This window comes from Arvicola amphibius, chromosome 9, assembly GCF_903992535.2.
Source record: "Arvicola amphibius chromosome 9, mArvAmp1.2, whole genome shotgun sequence".
Classification (NCBI taxonomy): domain Eukaryota; kingdom Metazoa; phylum Chordata; class Mammalia; order Rodentia; family Cricetidae; genus Arvicola; species Arvicola amphibius.
This window is the reverse complement of record NC_052055.2, coordinates 107,171,854-107,191,258: the sequence shown is the minus strand read 5'-3', so window position 1 is coordinate 107,191,258 and position 19,405 is coordinate 107,171,854. Positions and strand designations below refer to the sequence as shown.

At 36.0% G+C, this 19,405-nt stretch overlaps 1 pseudogene; it reads left to right on the top strand.

The window, feature by feature from the left end:
- Positions 1–17,652, top strand: part of LOC119823774 — a 53,057-nt pseudogene extending 35,405 nt beyond the window's left edge.
- The last annotated feature ends 1,753 nt before the right edge of the window (positions 17,653–19,405 follow it).

The window sequence follows — 19,405 nt, the reverse complement described above, 5'->3', positions numbered from 1 at the left end:
AAATGTGGCTTAATGCTTTTGTCCTCAACACTGATCTCAGAAATAGATGAGAGTATTTCAAACAAAGGAGGGCTATTTGCATGATTTCTTTGCAATGCATTGTCTTATTTTTAATCACTAATGAATATTTATTTGCTGCATAAACTAATTATGAATGGTGGCATCATTAAGGATACATTATGTTCCTGCTTTAGGGGAAACAGAATAATCTAGATTGACAGAAATGTTTCTATATCAGATAAATTCTCATTATAACTACTACCTCAATCAAGACAAAGGGAGCTGAAAATTTGACAGAAATTAGTAAGTCCATAGAAACTTACCAATATCTAATTCTAAGATATCAGTGGATAGTAAGCAACTGCTATTATCTTTTCACAACAAAAGAATTAGAGAAAAGGGTTTGCTTCAACTTATATGCCCTAATCACAGTCCAAGATGACAGGATGTCGGTGTAGGAACTCAGGCGGGAACCTGGAAGCAGGAATTGAAGCAGAGCCCATAAAGGGCCGTGTTCATCAACTTGCTCCATATGTTTTGCTCAGCCTCTTATATAACTTCAGGGCCCCTTGACAGTGTTGTCACCATCTTCTGTGGGATTGGCCCAATTGACATCAATCATGAATCAAGAGAATGCCTAACAGATTTCAGGGTTGGGCATCTAAGAAAACGGACTCTTGATTATATAATATTATTGTTTCACACAGAGCTAATCTTTATGAAATATCTTTCATAACTTGTAGAGAGAAAGGAACATGTTCTTTAGACACAGACACAAATCTAGGCAACCAACTTAAGTAGCCTTATTCATGTAGCATTTTGAGATTGAGTTTATCAGCACTTTGTGTACCAAGGAAAATCGCACTGCATCCTAAAGGTCACTTCAGTAAAGCATCTACACATTCATTGATTTATGGAAAATGTCAAGAAAATTAGCAGTAAGATACTCTGCATGGGTCTAAATAATAATTATAAAATGAGTTTAAGAATGTATAGTAACAGATCATACATACATCCCAAGTAGAGAGAATAACTTTATGAGGAAGCCAGTATTAGTTCTTCATTGAAAGAATTTGCCAATAGATATTTTGGAAGAAAATAAGTTATCAGAAATATTCAGTTTACTTACACCAGAGACAGCACAAAATACTTAGAGTTCCAGTTTTCAAAATAAGCCTGTTGTTTGTCCCTCAGATCATTTTTTCTCTTTTCAAAACGTAAGCTCCCAACCAAAATGAGAACCTCAATTAATACTACAACTCAATGGTTAAGGTTTAAAAGTATTGTAATTTTTAACCAACTAAATAGCTTAAAGTATTTTAATAAGTAATGATTTAAAAGTATCTAGTACCTCAGACTTTTCTATTTTCCTTTTATTTTTCAAAACCTATCATAGACATTTGATTCCTTGGGATATGAACGCTATACTTTTCTGGGTATAAAATTTGGGGGGCCAGTATTCACAGAAAAGTTAGAAAAGAGAAAAGGGACAGTTATGGTTATTTATTTATTGCAGGATCTCAGAAAAACAGTCTGGTTCAGCAGCTCCTCTTAAGGCAGCTGCCTTAGAAATGTATTCCTGAGTCATCTGTGGAACATGCGAAGGATGATCGACTCTTCCAGAAGTCACAGAGAGAAAGAAGATGGATTCACACTGAGCTAGAAAAAGTTAATCTTAGGCCCCCAAGACAAGCATTGATGTAACAATGAACCAATATTTCCCACAGGGTGAGTGTATCCGTTAACAAAAGGCAGTCAATTGGTGACAGAAAAAACACATTTATTTCCCAGAAAAGTGTTTCACCACCTCAAACGTACATTTAAGTCACTTAGTAGAATCCCATTTGAATCATAAGGTAGAATTTCAACTTCACAAATCCTGATCTGTTAAATCAAGCCTGAATGTGTTTTTTTAAAAAAAATATTTGAGATATTTCTAATGTTTTAGAATAATTACTTCTGTAGATGCTGATCTGTAGTTATATCAATGTGAAAATCTGCACACAGAGAGGTGGATCTCTCGCGTTTCCATGACTATCACACAGGAAATGATATTGCCAAAGGGGAATTAGAAGCAGCATACAGGGCTGGTGTTTGTGACATTTGGATGCACATCAGAGTGGCAGAGTCCGATATTATTTCCTTAAAGACTGTTCTTATGTTTATCACTAAATACAGGATAGAATTTTATAGTGTTGGAATATAAGGAATTGGGATAGTTTGTAGAGGGAGAATGCACTTTGTCCTTCTTTATATGAAGAATGTTTAATATATCTCATAAATTACAGCATGAAGCTGTTTTAATTCAGAGGCAACATGGCAATAACTAAACCCTTTATATGATTTTAAGTGATTTAATTTCTTCTCATGGTCTCCAAAGCATAACTTGTCCTTTAAAATGTAGCTTAACTGGCATTCAGAAAATTGTCCAGAAACTGCTGTCCGCAACTCTACTATAATCCCAAATGTTAGTACTTACAGTGTAATGAAATTAAATTGCTTTACCCATTGCATGTGATCCATGCATGTGTCTGTTTGGAACTGCATTTTTTTCTTTCATTGATTTAGCGCTTTGTGACAGTACTTTGGCCAATAAGATGCAGGCACAAGATATTTTGTCCACTCATCTTGGCAGAGTCTCTAGTGATTGTGTAGCTTGTGTTGCGCTATTTGACCATTCCTTGCAATCTTCATACAGACAGGTAGTTCCTAACATAGAAGATACAGATGAGGGGCTGGAGAGATGGCTCAGAGGTTAAGAGCACTGGCTGTTCTCCCGGAGGTCCTGAGTTCAATTCCCAGCAACCACATGGTAGCTCACAACCATCTGTACTGAGATCTGGTGCCCTCCTCTGGCGTGCAGGCATACATCGAGGCAGAATGTTGTATACATAATAAATAAATAAATCTTTAAAAAAAAAAAAAAGAAGATACAGATGAGGCCCACAGTCATTCAGTCTGGGCATGCAAATAAAAAAGACGGTAGCAAGACCTCAGTGACAGCTGAAATGAAGGATGAATGCAAAGCTCCGTCCATGCTCTCCTGTTTTAAAGTTACTTAGGCCAAGGAATGCTTCAATCTGGAGACGTCATCTCCTTCAGTGAAGAACACATCAAGTTGTTATCCAATACCAACAAGAAGGCTCTGAAAGCATAATTAAAAATAATGTTATACAGACTGAGAAGGTTATATTTAGAAATACCTATGTATATAAAATACTTATATATTCCTGTAACAACAGTGAAATGAATGAAAGGGGGGGCAGAAATTTGAAAGAGAGCAAAGAGGGATTTAAGGGAGAATTGGGAGGGAGGGACTGTGAAGCAGGACAAGGTGTACGGTGTACTTATAGTTTCAAAAATGAAAGAAATAGAGTTCTACCATTTTTAAAAAGGGAATCTTGGGATATGGCCTTCTTGGATCAAAATTGCAAAATATGCACACATGAAATTTATGAATCTGAACCACTGACATACCCTCCTCTTCTCCTGAGACACATCTATCAACATTTTAAACTATGTACCTGAATGTGAAGAGTTTGGCACAAGTCATAAAGCAGCAGACTAACAAACACTGGCTGATCTGTTTATCAGTCGATCACATTTATGAAATGATACATTAAAAAGCATAAGGGCTAAATAACACCAAGCAATACCACATGGCCTTTGAATGTAGCACACTCCACCACTTAAGCAGATTTCTGAAGTAGTTGTGTAGTGTCTTAAACCTGTAGTCAATTTGATTGACTTTAAGGTGGCTTGAGTACCTTGTGCAAGAGAAAAAGAAAAAAAAAAGAAAAAACTTCAAGCAGAATTACATTTTTTTTTTCTGATGTGGAATATAAGAAAAATGACAAATATTCTTGATGGTTCTGTATTTAATGGAGCATACACTAAACCATCTTCTTTAATTTGCCAGTGTTTTTTTTTTTTTTTTTTTTTTTTTTTTTTTTCCTGGAGTCACTGCTAAGAGATTCAAGGAAGAGAAACAACCATTTAATAACAAGTCTGTGAAAGTCACCAGAGATGGTAATCATGAATTCCCCAGGATTGCAAGGCAAGTGGAGCTACTTGGAAAAGAAATAGCAACATGGGGTTTCAGTCCCTTGGGAAAAATTATACCAGGCAGCCTGATTGAGTGGAAACTACCCAATAAACTCTTCGTGGACTTCACAATCAGTGAACTTCATAAAAGAGACTCAATTTCCTGAATTGCATGTCAAGGAATAAATTTACATGACATATGCACTAGAAGCAAACACGAGGAAGTCTGCAGCTACAGGAATGCTTTGGGGACAAAAGGGGATCACTAAGCAACTGCCTGAACCCTACCCAGAGTGTTTCTGCAGATGTGAATGGATATTACTGCCTAATTTCTCTCTCTCTTTCTATCTCTCTCTTTCACACACAGACACATGCGCACACACACACACGCACACACACACACACACACATACACACATACACACACATTTTTCATTCACAGCTGAACCAATCTGTATAGTAAAGAGGTACACAAAGAAAAATGACTTCCTTGCAACATTATTACTAGACTAACTAAATTAGGTCAACTATGCTTCAGAGTATATCTAGTGAATCTAGATATTAAAATCTAGATATTATTTTCCCAAATATCCATTTACTGGTAATAGAGATTATAATAAGTTCATAAATATGCCCAGGTATAATAGAGCAATTTTAAAAATTGTTCCAGGCCTCCTATCTGTCTGTTTTTGTACCTTTTGTGATTTTTCTTATCTCTCCATGTAAGTCCCTTTAAATATGAATCTTTGATTTGTCACCAGAGGAATCTTATCAGTCCGTACATCCATGCTGCCCTTAAACTTGTCTTGATCAAAAGCATGCGGCAGCAGACACAGTGTGCCAGTTCTGAGCTTAGCCTTCAAAGGACTTCTAGCCTTCCCTTCCTTTTCTTAAGACCTCATGCCCATGCCTGAACAAGCCAATGCTTTTTGTAGTTGGGAATGGGATAATGCACGAAAGAGAAATTGTAGACTATTCAGGACTGTCCAACACCAGTCCTGCCCTCTACCTATTTCTCACACACAAGCTAGGCCAGTACTCGCACTCCCTTTTGAGAAGTAGTGTATAAGTAATTATTTAAATCACTAAATGCTTTCATTTTCACTAGAGATATCTTCCCTACCAGGAGATGTCTTTCTTGGAGGTTCAAACAAGAGAAAAGGCTGCATGTTGCCAATTCCCGAGAGTATGTTTGAGAGGAACAGAGGGGCAATTACTTTATAGAACCATGGACTATAATAGTAAATAAACCAAAGAACAAACACTAAAGGAATAATAAGGAAATAAGGAATACTTGAAAATAAAAATAAAATTGCCGTAGTGGAAAAATCAGTAAAATAAATAATTTTAAGAAGACCAATAAAGTTGAAAAGGCAATTAAAAAACAAAATGCAAGCCTCACGAGTCATATTCAAAGAAGAGGAGGAAGAATGAGGAGACTTCTTGCATCAAACAAATGCTCACCATGCAAATGTGAGAACTGGAACTGTATTCCCAGACTCCATGTAAAAGCTGTATTTGAGGATCGAAGAGACAAACTGGCTTGTTAGACTTGCAAGAATTGATTGAGCTCAAAGTTCAATGAGAGTGTGCCTGAATATATAAAATGCAGACTAATTGAATAAAAATGCTTCACATCAGTCTCGGGCCTCCACATACGTGGTCATATCTGTACACATGCAACCCCGTGCACATACCCATAACAAATAAGCAGCACACAGTTTCACACACACACACACACACACACACACACACACACACACATGCGCGCACCCCCCCACACACACACACAGAGAGAGAGAGAGAGAGAGAGAGAGAGAGAGAGAGAGAGAGAGAGAGAGAGAGAGAGAGAGAAAGAGAGACAGAGAGAGACAGAGACAGAGTCAGAGAGGAGGGGGCGTATCTTATTTTAAAAATTCTTCAGGAGGCTTTGGCTCAGTCCCTCTGCTGAGGAAGTAGGAAGCTGGCCTTGTTTCACATTGAGCTCTTCTGTGGGGATAGCACTGACTAGCTCTGAAGCCTTGCATGGATTAATCAGGCATTAAGCTACATTCTCATAACAAAGGAGAAAACCCTGATTTACAAACAGCCCCAAAACCCATCTGCCCATGGAAGAAGCGGCCTCTAGCATGATGATCAAAGGGTCATTACAGGCTCATAACCAACATTAATGTCCGGTATCTCCACAGAGTTCTAAAATTACCAGTATGAATCACGTAAATAAAACATGCTGAAATTACCAATCCCTGGAGATATGGAAATTTCATTCACAATTGAATATTATGAATTTGCCAAAATAGTGTGCGTAAAACATACAAAAAATGGTGATTTGAAAATTTTGGCAAGAATAGAGAGAATTGAGATGACTTACAGAATGTAATCCGTGGATGAATGAGATAGCCACCTGCACAAAATAAAAACAGACTGCTCATTTCTTTAGTATACTCATTCATTGTAGGACATGTGAGTAAAAGTTTATCTCAGAGAAATCAAAATTTATGATCACAGCAAGAGTACATGTATTTGCAGAATGGATATTTTTAGCTTTTTATTCTTTTACTGATTTTTGGAATACTGATCATTGATCCTCAGCCCTCATGGATGCTGACAGCACTATATCCCAGCCAAGAATCAACCTTGAAACACCTTAAGGATACTTTCCCATGAGAATTGTTGCAGGCCATTGGCACGTCCAAATCATTGGATGCTATTCAGAAATCTTACCTTTTATAGATGCAACCAACAAATTGGTGACATTTCACATATTATTTGGTAAGAAATTTCAAAAAAATATATAGATTTTACTTTTACTTTAATGATATTTTTGACATTAGAAATTGTAGAAATAAAAGAAGATTATTATTTGCCATGAATTAAAGAATGAGGAGATGGAATAAAAAATGTACTTAATAATGTGCAATATTCTTACCATGATAAAAATCTTTGTAAATAATGTCAAAGTATAATGTCAAAGTCCTGGTTGTTATGCTCTGTGGTTTTCTAAGATTGACCCTTTGGAAAAAAACCTACACCAGAGGTACATAGGATCTTTTTATATTATTAATTAAAATTTCTTACAAATTTATCATGATTTGAAATAAAAAAAATGAGTGGTGTGGAAACACATACAGGGCATATGCAAAAAGTTTACTCATATGACTCGTGGAAATACAGGCAACAAGAAAGTACAATAAAAACTAAAATTCAGCACAGTATGTTCTGCACCATAAGGATCTGTCATGTGAAACTTCAATCATAGCAAGAAAAGAGAAAATAATAGGCTAAAAACAATGAATGATACATGTTGTTGAAACTTACAAATAGTGAACGACCATAACTGAAATCTCAAGATGCCTATGGTACAGCCCCTTGAATATCAGTAAGGCGATTTCTCAAAAAATTAGGAAACAACCTTCTTCAAAACCCAGTAATGCCATTTTGGGGTATATACCCAAAGGATGCTCAATTGTACCACAAGGACATGTGCTCAGCTATGTTCATAGCAGCTTTGTTTGTCATAGCCAGAACCTGGAAACAACCTAAAAGACCCTTGGCTGAAGAATGGATAAGGAAAACGTGGGACATTTACATAATGGAGTACTACACAGCAGAAAAATAATGACATCTTGAGATTTTCAGGCAAAAATGAATGGATCTAGAAAACATCATATTGAGTGATGTAACTCAGACCCAGAAAGACAAGCATCATATATACTCACGCAAAAGTGGCTTTTAGACATAAAGCAAAGAAAACTAGCCTACAATTCACAATCCCAGAGAACCTAGACAACAGTGAGAACCCCAAGTGAGACATACGTGGATCTAATCTACATGGAAAATAGAAAAAGACAACATCTCCTGAGTAAATTGGAAGCATTGGGACCATGGGATTGGGTAGAAGGGGAGGGTAGAGAAAGGGAGGGGAGCAGAGAAAAATGTATAGCTCAATAAAATCAATAAAAAGAACAAAAGTAAATTAATTTTAAAAATGGTACTACAATGTTAATCTAAAGAGAGTTCTATCTACAAAAATATAGTCAAATCAGACTTTAACACAAATCATCAATATAGAAAACTAGGACCACGTTATAAAGATAAAGCTCTGTAATACTTAGAAAGCATATCAAGGATATATATGTATGCTCCTAATACTCTATATTCAAGTGGAAGATTTCACACTTTCCTTATATTTTGTATAATGAGCCAACACAAAATTGTGATGGATAAAGATGATAAGATATGATTAATGAATACATACATATATAACTCGGGACATTTAACAGGTAGTGTACCTAAATTCCTATCAAACAGAACTGAGTTACAAAAAACAAAGTACGCTTCTCTGTAACAAAATTTTACTCCTTGTCCTTCCCTCAGAAGTTACCAATTCTTTTTTTTATTCTAGGTTCCATTTTTGTGCTCAAACTCTCTAGTCAGTAACAGAATATCTCCATACTCTTGGTGTTTTAGGTAATCTGAAATATATAATTTCAGTCATAAATACATGGCTTTTTTAAATCTATGGGAAAATATAGAAAATTGCAAATGTTCATTAAATCTCCCGGGGAGCCTCATCTGGACCATTTAAAAATAAAAGTCTGACTTTGGCATTAAAGAAAGAATTTAGACTCTGCCATCAGACTGGAGTGTGTGATTTGAGGGAAAAATGTAACCTCCTTGAACCCACATTTTTCTTAAGACTCCATGATTGGAGTGTATCAGTTCAAATGACTGATTAAAAATAAATTATTTTGATGTCACATGGAAATATTTGGTGATTTATTGCATATAGGAAAATAAAGTTTCTAATGAATTTATATTTGAGGGTAACAGTAAGATGGGAGGGAGTCTGCATTTGAAAATTTAATTACTTTTAGTGTTCATAGTTGTTTTTTGGGGGGGGTGAGCACAAAATCTCTTTATTCTTTTCCTTACAAACTAAGTTAGAGGACACATAATCTTGAAAGCACACTGATTTGCCAAGTTCAAATGACAGCTTAGGTGAATTTCAATTCATTGTGAGAATGGAAAAAAGTCAAATTTTACAAACTACTTAATTACTGCTGTTGCAGAAGTGATACAATTAGGGAGGGTTTTCTACCTAGACAGAGCATCCTTAACTTTGAAGTGCTATTTCAATTTTTATGTATATTTAAATCCTTTTGAGTTTAGCACCTGTTATCTTTATCACCAACATTCAGACTCAACCACTAATTCAGGTTTTGAAGGCATACAAGTATATTTACATTTTAATCACACACACACACACATATACACACACACAAATATTGCATTCACAATTATGTATTTATATATCATGTATTATTTTTCATAGGTACAATATATATACATAAATATATAATACATGTAAATATATGTATCATAGAAAAGTATACATCACATTTATAAAATTGTACAGAAAATGCATAAATATTTTAGCTATATAATTTACATAACATACCTAATTTTATGGATTATTTAAAACTATAGTAATTTCAGTTTTGATTTTACTGTTTTTTTAAATCTCAATATGTAGTGCCATAATTTTTTGATTTACCTTGTACTTCAAAATGGATTGGAGATTCAGCCTGAACAGATTGTAAAGTTGGCAGTAGTATTTAGAAATGATAATGTGTGTGGTTTGTTCTAGTTTGGGCAACATTGTGTAATTGAAGGTATCTTTTTCATGTAAGGTTGATTTCACAAATGAGAATTACCAGATACTTATCTGAGCATATATTTCAAAAACAAAAGATTCTGGATTTAAAATCATTTTGAGGCTAATTGTGAGAGCATCTTTTCACAAGAATAAGCCTCGTGACATTTGTGATTCACAGTGCTTATATAAATGTCGATTTTTAAGAAATCTCAAAAATAGAAAAATAGACTGGGTGAGTTTTCAGTACTTAAATTTTTTTTTAGCTTCAATATTAGCAACTCTGTGTGAAACAGGATTTAGTAAATATATCTTGCTTCTATTTTGTGAGATCAGGAGATTTTACAGCCCTTCTTGAATAGATTTTCTTGTTGATAAAGTAGCAGAAATAAGACTGGATCAACACAAGCATGGAAAGCCTTAGCCGTTCTTTGCTTGTTGGTATTCCTATTTCAGGATTTTGTCGTCCCCTGCTCTGTGGATGATGGCTACAAAACCCGAAAGATGCCAATGTCACTTTGGGGTCAGAGGTGCTCATGAACAAAGTTCACGTTGAAAAATGTTTAATTTTCAAGCAAAAAACCCAAAGAGATCTGAAATGTTAATCTTTTAATATAAAAGACTCACTCAGTTTCCATCCCTCTTTTCCTTTTCATGGTACTGTGACTATATTAAATGGAGTTGATGTAAAATAGAGGGAGGGCTCTGGTCTGCTCTGAAGGAAATAATATTATTTCATTGGAAGAAATAATTTTTTTGCAAATTTAGAGAAAGTCTTTAAGTACAAATCATATGTTGTGTTTCATTTCCTTGATATTTATAGAAAACATGAAGAAAGAAATGCTTAAAAATAGTTTCTATCATTCGCTTTTTGTTAAAGAAATGAAGAGCAGCCTAGACAGAAAGGAATGTGCTTCTTTGGACTATTGGCCTAGAATTATTGATATAGTGAGGTGGATTTCATTGCAATCTTATTCATCCTCAGCTTTGTTCTTAAGAACAAATCTATGTATATCTTTGGCACAAATTCAAGCCCTTTGTACAAATGAAAACATTTGCTCTGTTCTATAAATAGTGGATATTTATTAGGTTCTCCCCCAACACCTAAGACCTAGTCAAGCATTTTGTCCCAATTTGTACTCAATGGTAGCAAGCATGATTTGTGAGTTCCTTCTTGCAGAGATGGACTTAAATTTAGAGTTATTGGTTAATCCTATAAAATTCATACCACTTTTGTACCAGTGGACATTTCTTGCCAAATCAGTCATTATTCTACCTCACTGAGTTCACAGATAAATAAGACTATTGATGATTCTTTTTTCTTTAGAACTTTCCAGGACTATGGACTCACAGTGGCTGTGGCTGAATGCATGGGATCCATTTCAGAGAGGAGCCAAAATCCAATCATGGATATGGATGGTCTCATGGGGTCCTACCCCGTAGCTGAGATCTATAGGCTATTGATAGACTAGGGGAGGGAGAGACAGTTATCTTCCAGGATACAGGTTCTGTGAGGTCTCACATGCTCTAGTAAACTGTCCTATACTCATGTACATATTGACAGTAAAAAGTGGAACCCAGTGGGTTGAAAAGCAGAGGACATGGACTTGGGAGGGGAAAGTAAAGAGAGGAATAGGAAATGAATTACAATGGAGGGAGAGGTAGAGAGAGTTCATGAAAGCATGTATGTATGGCTGACAGTCTTAATTTAAAAATAGCCATAAAACCAAAGAAAAATGCTTACCAGAAGAGCAATCCATTGTCTAAAATTTTATTCATTTCAGAGTTTGGACACATGTAATATTTGGTATATAAAATGAGATATAGATAAATATAATTAGAACTGCACACTGAGTTAGGCCTTCTGAGGTCTTGTGTATCCACATCTATACACAGAAGCCTTCCTTGGTTGTCCTAATATGTGTTTAATTACAGACAGGTGTAATGAAATCTGTAGGAACAGAACCAAATTGTGTGTTTAAGGTACAAATGACCAGGGAGTGTCCATAAAGAGACATTTCGTTTATATGACATTATGCTCTGCCTTACATTAACTTCACGATTTACTCAAAAGATCCAAGATACATGTTATTGCAGCACTACGGTACTAGAAGAACTATCAAAACAGCCATCTATGTACACCTAGAAGTACAATGAAACATTGTAATCAATATAATAATAATAATATAATAATCAAGTGACTAATGTATAAACATATATCACATTTGTTTCTAGAGAGATCCATAAAAAATAAGGGTGAGGAATGTTTTCTGATTATAAATACAAATTTACATATAAAACGTATAAATTCATGTACATATGTTTATATTACATATATTCTCTAAAGCAATCTTATTTTTAGAATATTTATTATTTTATGTGTATGTGTGTTTTTGAGTATATGCACAGACACCACATGCATGTATGAGCCCATGGAGATAAAAGAGGGAACTGGATTCTCTGCAACTAGAGTTACAGGAAGTTCTGAGTGGCCATACAGGTGACAACTCATAAGACAAAGTCAGATCTTAGGCCAAAATAGGAAGTGCTCTCAAGAACCGAACTGTCTTTCCAGCCCAATGTAAAACAATCTTGCAAGCAATTTCCTCTGATCTTTGTGTTTTCCACCCATTTGTTGGTGCTATTAACCTTCCTAAGATTTTGTGCTATTCCTGAGTTTCCTTAAGTGTCTGACAGACACTTAAGTATAAGAAATCACTGGGTATGGATACATATAATTATCATTTTTCCCAAAAGGTTCATTCTTAAATCTCCTCTTTTTAATGATATTGTCATCCTTTAAGGGTCGTTGTGGGTTGGTTTAAAGGAGTGGAACTGACACAGTTTGCTTTGCTTCCTCAGGTGCAGCATACGATGGGCTTTACTTTTTATTATTATTAATTTATAACTCATCTCTTAGAAATCTGTTCTCTCCTCAGCTGCTGTCTTCACTTGCTGTGGGGTCTCAGTACCTGACATGGAACAGTGGTCAAGCCCACCCCCTGATCCCATTACTTATCCTCAGACAATGTAACCAAGGTTGCTGGGAACTAATTTAAAGCACTGTGCCCAAACCTTCTAGGGATTTGAAAGCAATAGGATGAAAGCACAAAGAGAGATGCCTCTCTCTATGTGGGTTTCTATAGTAACAGTGAGGTTGCCCTTCCTAAGCTATCACTTGGTCCAAGATAATTCTTAAAATTGTATTTCTTTCCTATTTTTGTTCTTTTTAAAAAAAGAAAAATGAATCTTCTTTTATATGGAACCACATATTCCTGATTGCTTAATTTTTTTCCTTACATTTAACTCTTTATTTATTAATTTTGGATAACACATCATACATTTTGATGCCACACATATCTCTATCCCCTCATATCAACCCTATGCCCTTGAAACCTTCCACCCCCAAGATAAAACAAAATAAAATTTAAAAAAAAGAAAAATGAAAATAAAAAGAAAAGAAAAATCTGCTCATGGAAGCTGTAGTGTGACACAGTGCCTGATAATGTATACCCTTTAATCTATACATCTTATTTGAAAGTGTTCATTGTAGTGAGTCATTAGTCTGGTTTGAAGCCTATGGTTTCTGCTACACTATTGATATGCGGTCCTCATTGTGGCTCCTCTTGGGTATGGTATGTGAGTAGACCTGTATTGATTTGTATATCCTATTTTTATCACAAGGTGACTTTTACCTGGCAACTGTCACTTATGCCCCAGTACTTTTTCCCGAGAAAATAATTGTTACAAATCGTATTACAGAGGCATAGTATGAATAATCACACTGATCTTTGACATTAAAAGGAGATTTCAGAAGGTAGATGCTTTGTTGCTCAAGATTATTTTAATGCTACTTTGACTGAACCATATTACAGCACATTATGACAATATATTGTCTGAACTTCAGTGGCTACTCTTATCCCCAAAGTAGTTAGAAAGAGTGATGTGTGTAGTATTTTCTTGTACAGTGTGAATCACCAAGTTAGCCTGCCAGTGCACTATTTCATACAGGAAAGAAGACAAAATACACAGATGAGAGTTCAGCAAAGTATGCAGTATTGCTCCTGGAATGCGGGAAAAATAAAATGTGGATAATTATAGAGCATCCTGTTCAGTCTGGCACAATGTGTGATAGTGAATAGGGAAGATCAAGAGGATTACAGAATATTTCCAAACAATGAATGAAAATCACTTGTGAAGAACTCTAATGCTGAGTTAGTTGAGGTTTTATTGACTCGGGAGAAGGGAAAGAAAATATCCTGGCAGAAATAGCAACTAAAACCTCCCTAAGATGCTGACTAATTTATGGTCACTGGAGATGCCACAAGGACCCAGTCAGAGACGTTCATGGAGTGCCGAAAGCCTTTGCATCTATGTGAAATGAAAGCCGCAATGCTTTGTAAAAAATCTGACAAGTTGGCTACATTTTCTCTTTATGCATATATTATCTTTATCTACCAGCATTGGCTTCACACCAGTGACAACATAATCTATCGAAGGGAAATGGCTATTGTCATAAATAAGGCATCTACTTCTCTGGCTAGAATATAATTAGACTTCAATAGATAGTGACACTTTTCTCTTAGAAATAAATCACTACCAGAAATAATTGAATTAGTCAGAATAGCACAGTATGGGAGCTGTAGTGCTCTCAAAAATCTCAGTGATTTTTCTCCTCTTGCACATTTTCTGTTAGGTTTGGCGACTCCAGGAAATATTTTGAGGTGGCTTAGGAATAAAGGTTTATAAATGCCTCTTGTTCCTTCAACTCTGCAATGAGGACAGAGGTGAAGAGAATACTTATAATACTTTTATCTTTTGTCTTCAATTGCTTTAGCTGAAAAATTGCAGTTGAGTCTGAAGCCTGATCACACATATTGATTGTTCGACCTTGCCTAGAGTCACAGAGGTAGAAAATAAGTTAAAGGCAGCACAGGAAATATTTAGTAAAAATTAATAGCTCTGCAAAATTCTCTATGATGGGTCTGGAGAGAGCACTTGGTAAAGAGAACTTGCTGTATTTTTAGAGAACTTGGGTTCAGTTCTCAGGACCCACATGATGGCTCACAATCATCTATCACTCCAGTCCCAAGAGTTCATCTTGTGGTCTCCAAGGGCACCTGGCATATATATTGTGCACACATAACAAAGTATTATTTTACAAAATATTCAGACTATTTTATGGAAATGTCAGAGGTTGTATGTCATATGGGCACTAAAATTTAACAAACTAATGTAAGTATCAATTCAATCTATTTGAGAATTTGAGTAAGGCGGTAGCTCAATATTAGAGCTCGAGCCTGTTCAAGGACCTAGATTCTATTTCAAGGGCTATAAATTAATAATCAATTAATTAATAGTTACCTAAAAATCAGTCCATACATAAAGAAGATGAATGTGGATAATGAGAGCATTAACCTTGAACATGGAAAAGATAACACTACAGTGTATCAGAAGAAAGACTTTTGCTTTCATTTAATACTATTGGATGAATTTAATTTTATGCTTCCTCTTTCACTGAGTGTAACCCTCACCTTCGGTCATATTTGATATCTAGATAAGAAATAGACCACTTGAAAGAAAATGTGTCGGATTTTTGCAAGAAAAAGTTGGAGTAGGGTAAAATTCCCTAAAGAGGATACCAGCATTTCCAAATATCCAAGAACTCTTAGCTGAGCAAAGAGGATTGTAGTAGAATCAATAATTTATATTATTTTAAGAGGTAATTAATGGAGTGAGAAAGAAAATTGCAGTCGGGGGGCAATATTTTGCTTAAACACATCTACAATGGAATCACATGTACTTTCCATTAAAAAGGGAAAGATCACCCAATCAGGAAACAGAAAAGACACATTCTTCATGAAGGAGAATAATTGAAAGACTAAAAGCTTAGTTATTAATTGTTAAAGACATACAGAACCAGGATTATATTATGACACACACCCAACAGAATGTTTAAAGTGAAAAGACATACCCAACTCACCCTCAATACAGATAGATCAATGGAGCACACCTGCTTGGCTGTTGGAAATACAATCTGATAAAATTGAACACATTCAGAAATACTGAAGTAGGTTTCTTTGATTTGGCAGGAGAATAATGTCCATATATTTATGAAAGAGATCTATACTACCGTCTTGTGCAATGCTGATCATAAAAGACAGACCAAATACCCATCACATGCAGGACAGAACCAAAAGCAGCCACTATTTGAGGGAGATTTGATAGTAAACTATTTTGGTTCTGTAGGTCATGTGGTCTCTGCCACAATTACTCAGTTACGACTTTGTCGTGCAAAAGCAAGCCTAGAAAATCTTTGACTAAGTTTGCATTGCTGTATTTCACTATAGTCTGGTTGAAAAAGCAGGTGACTTATTGTGCTTGGTCAATGAGTTCCTTTCCCTTCCTTGTGGTATAAATAAATACTGCATATTTAAACAGTGGATAAAGGCTACAAAGAGACTGTAACTACATGATCAACATGGATGAATCTCCTAAAAATTTTTTTTAAAGAAACCAGACATGAAATTGTCTGATTCCCTAAATTAAATGGCCATTTGTCATCTGTAGTACTGTAATTCAGAAAGATGTTTTCCCCGGTGAGTGTGTGTATGTGTGTGTGTGTGTGTGTGTGTGTGTGTGTTTGTGTATGTGAGAGAGAGAGAGAGAGAGAGAGAGAGAGAGAGAGAGAGAGAGAGAGAGAGAGAGAGAGAGAGAGGGGGTAGATTTCAGCATATAGAGTAGCTACAACATACAGTAGCTACAATCTATGTAGGAAGTCTGAGCAGAAAGTTCAGAATGAGTGAGTGTTCCGAATAACTAATGCTGTTCTCTTTAAACTAGCTGCTGGCTAGAAAGATATTTTACCTTGTGAAAATTCATCAAACGATTCATGAAATATTTCTGATCAGTACATATAGCTCTGTTCCACGGGGAAAGGATGGTCTTAAGAAAATGGATGGCTCATACCCTTTAATCAAGTAGCAGCAGGCATTCAGGTTTCCCATATGCTAATTTAAATTTATTTCATTATGGTAGAAAAAATGAAAGAAGATTAAATTACCTTTAAAATGAAACCATAAAACCAGGCCCTGTCAAAAGTTTTCAAGTCATAGTCAATTATATGAGAATGTAGAAAATCCGAGGCATGATAGTTTAAATAATACATTGGAAGATATATTATGATAATATTAAAATTATAAACAAAGGTCTGAATTCTAATTAGACAAATAACTCATGGGAAGTTGTAGGTTCTGACATTCATTAAGTTAACATATAAAATATCAGAGGCCCCAGGTAGTGAAGGAGCCTTCAGCACCATGCCTGGTGTGTGTGACTTACTATCCTGGCCCTGTTTCACCCATCCATATTGCTCTTTCAGGTACTGCTTGGCTCAATCCCAGTCCAGTTCTCCCCATCTCCTTACTGCTCATGATCTTATGCAAGTGTCTTCATCAGTATATTCACAGGGACTTGTCAGTGATGGGCTTACACAAGATCATTGGCCAGTCTGGAGTCAATGTTGGCCTGCATACCCAATTTGAGATCACAGATTCTACTAACCATATTTTGTGCACCATGGACAATGTCTGCCTTTACTATGGAAGATTATGACATGTTTGAAGTGTGTTTTGAGAGCAAGAGAGCAGGGCAGACAGCTAACCAACTCATGACTCTAGACATAAAGCATGTAGTAGAAATGAAGAATTATGAAGAGATATCAAAGTTGAGAAATTCAAACCACTGGACGTGGAGTTATGATGTCTAAAGAACCTTTGAGAAGCAATCAGTTATGGTTTTGTCTACATGAAGAAGTGGAAGAGGAGGTATGTGACACCAATACACATGACACGAAGGTCCTGTACTTTAGTATGTTCTGTCTCATAGAACTAGACACTTGGTGGGTCTTCTACCTGGGTCCCCTTTTCAGGTACAAGAATTTGATAGACTAATGAGGCTCAGTCTTCTGTCCCCTTGTATCTCAGTCAGCAGAAAATTTATGGGGCATTCCTGGCTTAGCCCAAGGCCATCCTACCAATGGTACCACAAGAACACAGTTAAGTTTTCTTAGCAGCACTGAGTTTTCTGATGTGAGAGAACGGCACCATCTACTCCCAACAAGTCAATGAGGACTTCCTTTCAGCGTAGTAGGATTTGGACTGGTTTTGAAGCAAGATGGTTACATCCATTTATAGAAAATAAACAAAGAGACAAACACAGAGGTTACCTCAGTCATGACACAGACAACATTTTCCCTGGGTTTCCTTATGTGATTTATTTGAGCTGCTTGCTCTCTTCCTCCTGCTTGCTCATCACCTTGGTCTTTCTCTATGGTTCTTCTCCCAATATTTCTATGACTGTGGCCAGCTTGTCTCATACCCTTTGTTCTTTTCACGTTTTCTTATAAAAACATCTGGAATTTTCTCTTGACCCTTAGACCAGTAATTCTAAACTTTCCTAATGCCCCACCTTATAATACAGTTCCTCATGTTGTGCTGACCTCCAATCATAAAATTATGTTGTTGGTACTTTATAACTGTAACTTTGTTTCTATTATGAATGCAATGTAACTATCTGATATGCAGGATATCTGATGTAAAATTTACTAAAAATATATTTTAAAATAAGATATGGTGGGATGGTGAATTGGCTGAGTGGGTGAAGTTGCATAAATATGAGACAATTACGTGACTGCTCAACATTTTAAAATAAAGAGTAAATTTTATGATTGCTAGGTTGAAAAAAATCAAATTCTCTTTTAAGATTGAGAACAAACTTTGCAGGATTATCTACCAAGCACTAGATACACTATATCCACAAAAAGTTGTAAAGAATAGTCCAGAACTGGACTGGTGTGTTAGTTTATCTCCATGTCAACTTGACTTGATCTGGAACCATCCAGGAGGCAAGAATCAGTGGCTTGGAAGAGCCTCCCAGCATGAGGAGTGCATATCCTCACTGTCTTGTGTTCTGGAATGAATTAAAATAAGAAAGTGGGTTGACCTCCAGCATTCATTGCTCTGCTTTCTTAATATGGATGCAGTGTGGCCAGTTGCCTCATCCACAACCACCATGACACATTGTATCCCCAAACACTTAGTCACAATAAACCCTTCCTCTTGTCATATATTTTGCCACACAAATGAGAAAACAATGAATACAACCAAGCAACGGTGATATTTGACTGTCATCTCAATGTTCTATAAGGGGATTGGGGAGGAGTTCAGTTTGAGAGTAGCTGATGCTTTCTATGAAGACTTTGTTTTAAGAAAACAAAGAGCCTAGGGACAGGAGAGATGGTCCAGCAGTAAGAGAACTGGCTGCTCTTCAATATGACCTTCTTTCAGTTTCTAGACCCACATGGAAAATAAGGATTATTTATAACGCCACTCCTGAGGGGTGTGCTCTTTTTCTTCTGGCCTCCATGGGTACCAGGCAAGCATGTGATACACAAGCAAACATGAGGGCAAAAACTCAGGAATATAAAACAATTTAAAGAACAAATAGTACTGAAATGAAGAGTAATTATTTTTGAAGCCACTTATTCATCCCTCTCTTCTTTGAACGTCTTTCAATCTTCTATAATCACAATGCGTCTTCTCTATACCATAAAAAGGGACTGTTGAGGCTGGGGTGTAGCTACGTTGCCAGAGTGTTACTTCCCATGCTGGAATCCCTGTACCCCTTCCCCATCCCCAGTCACAG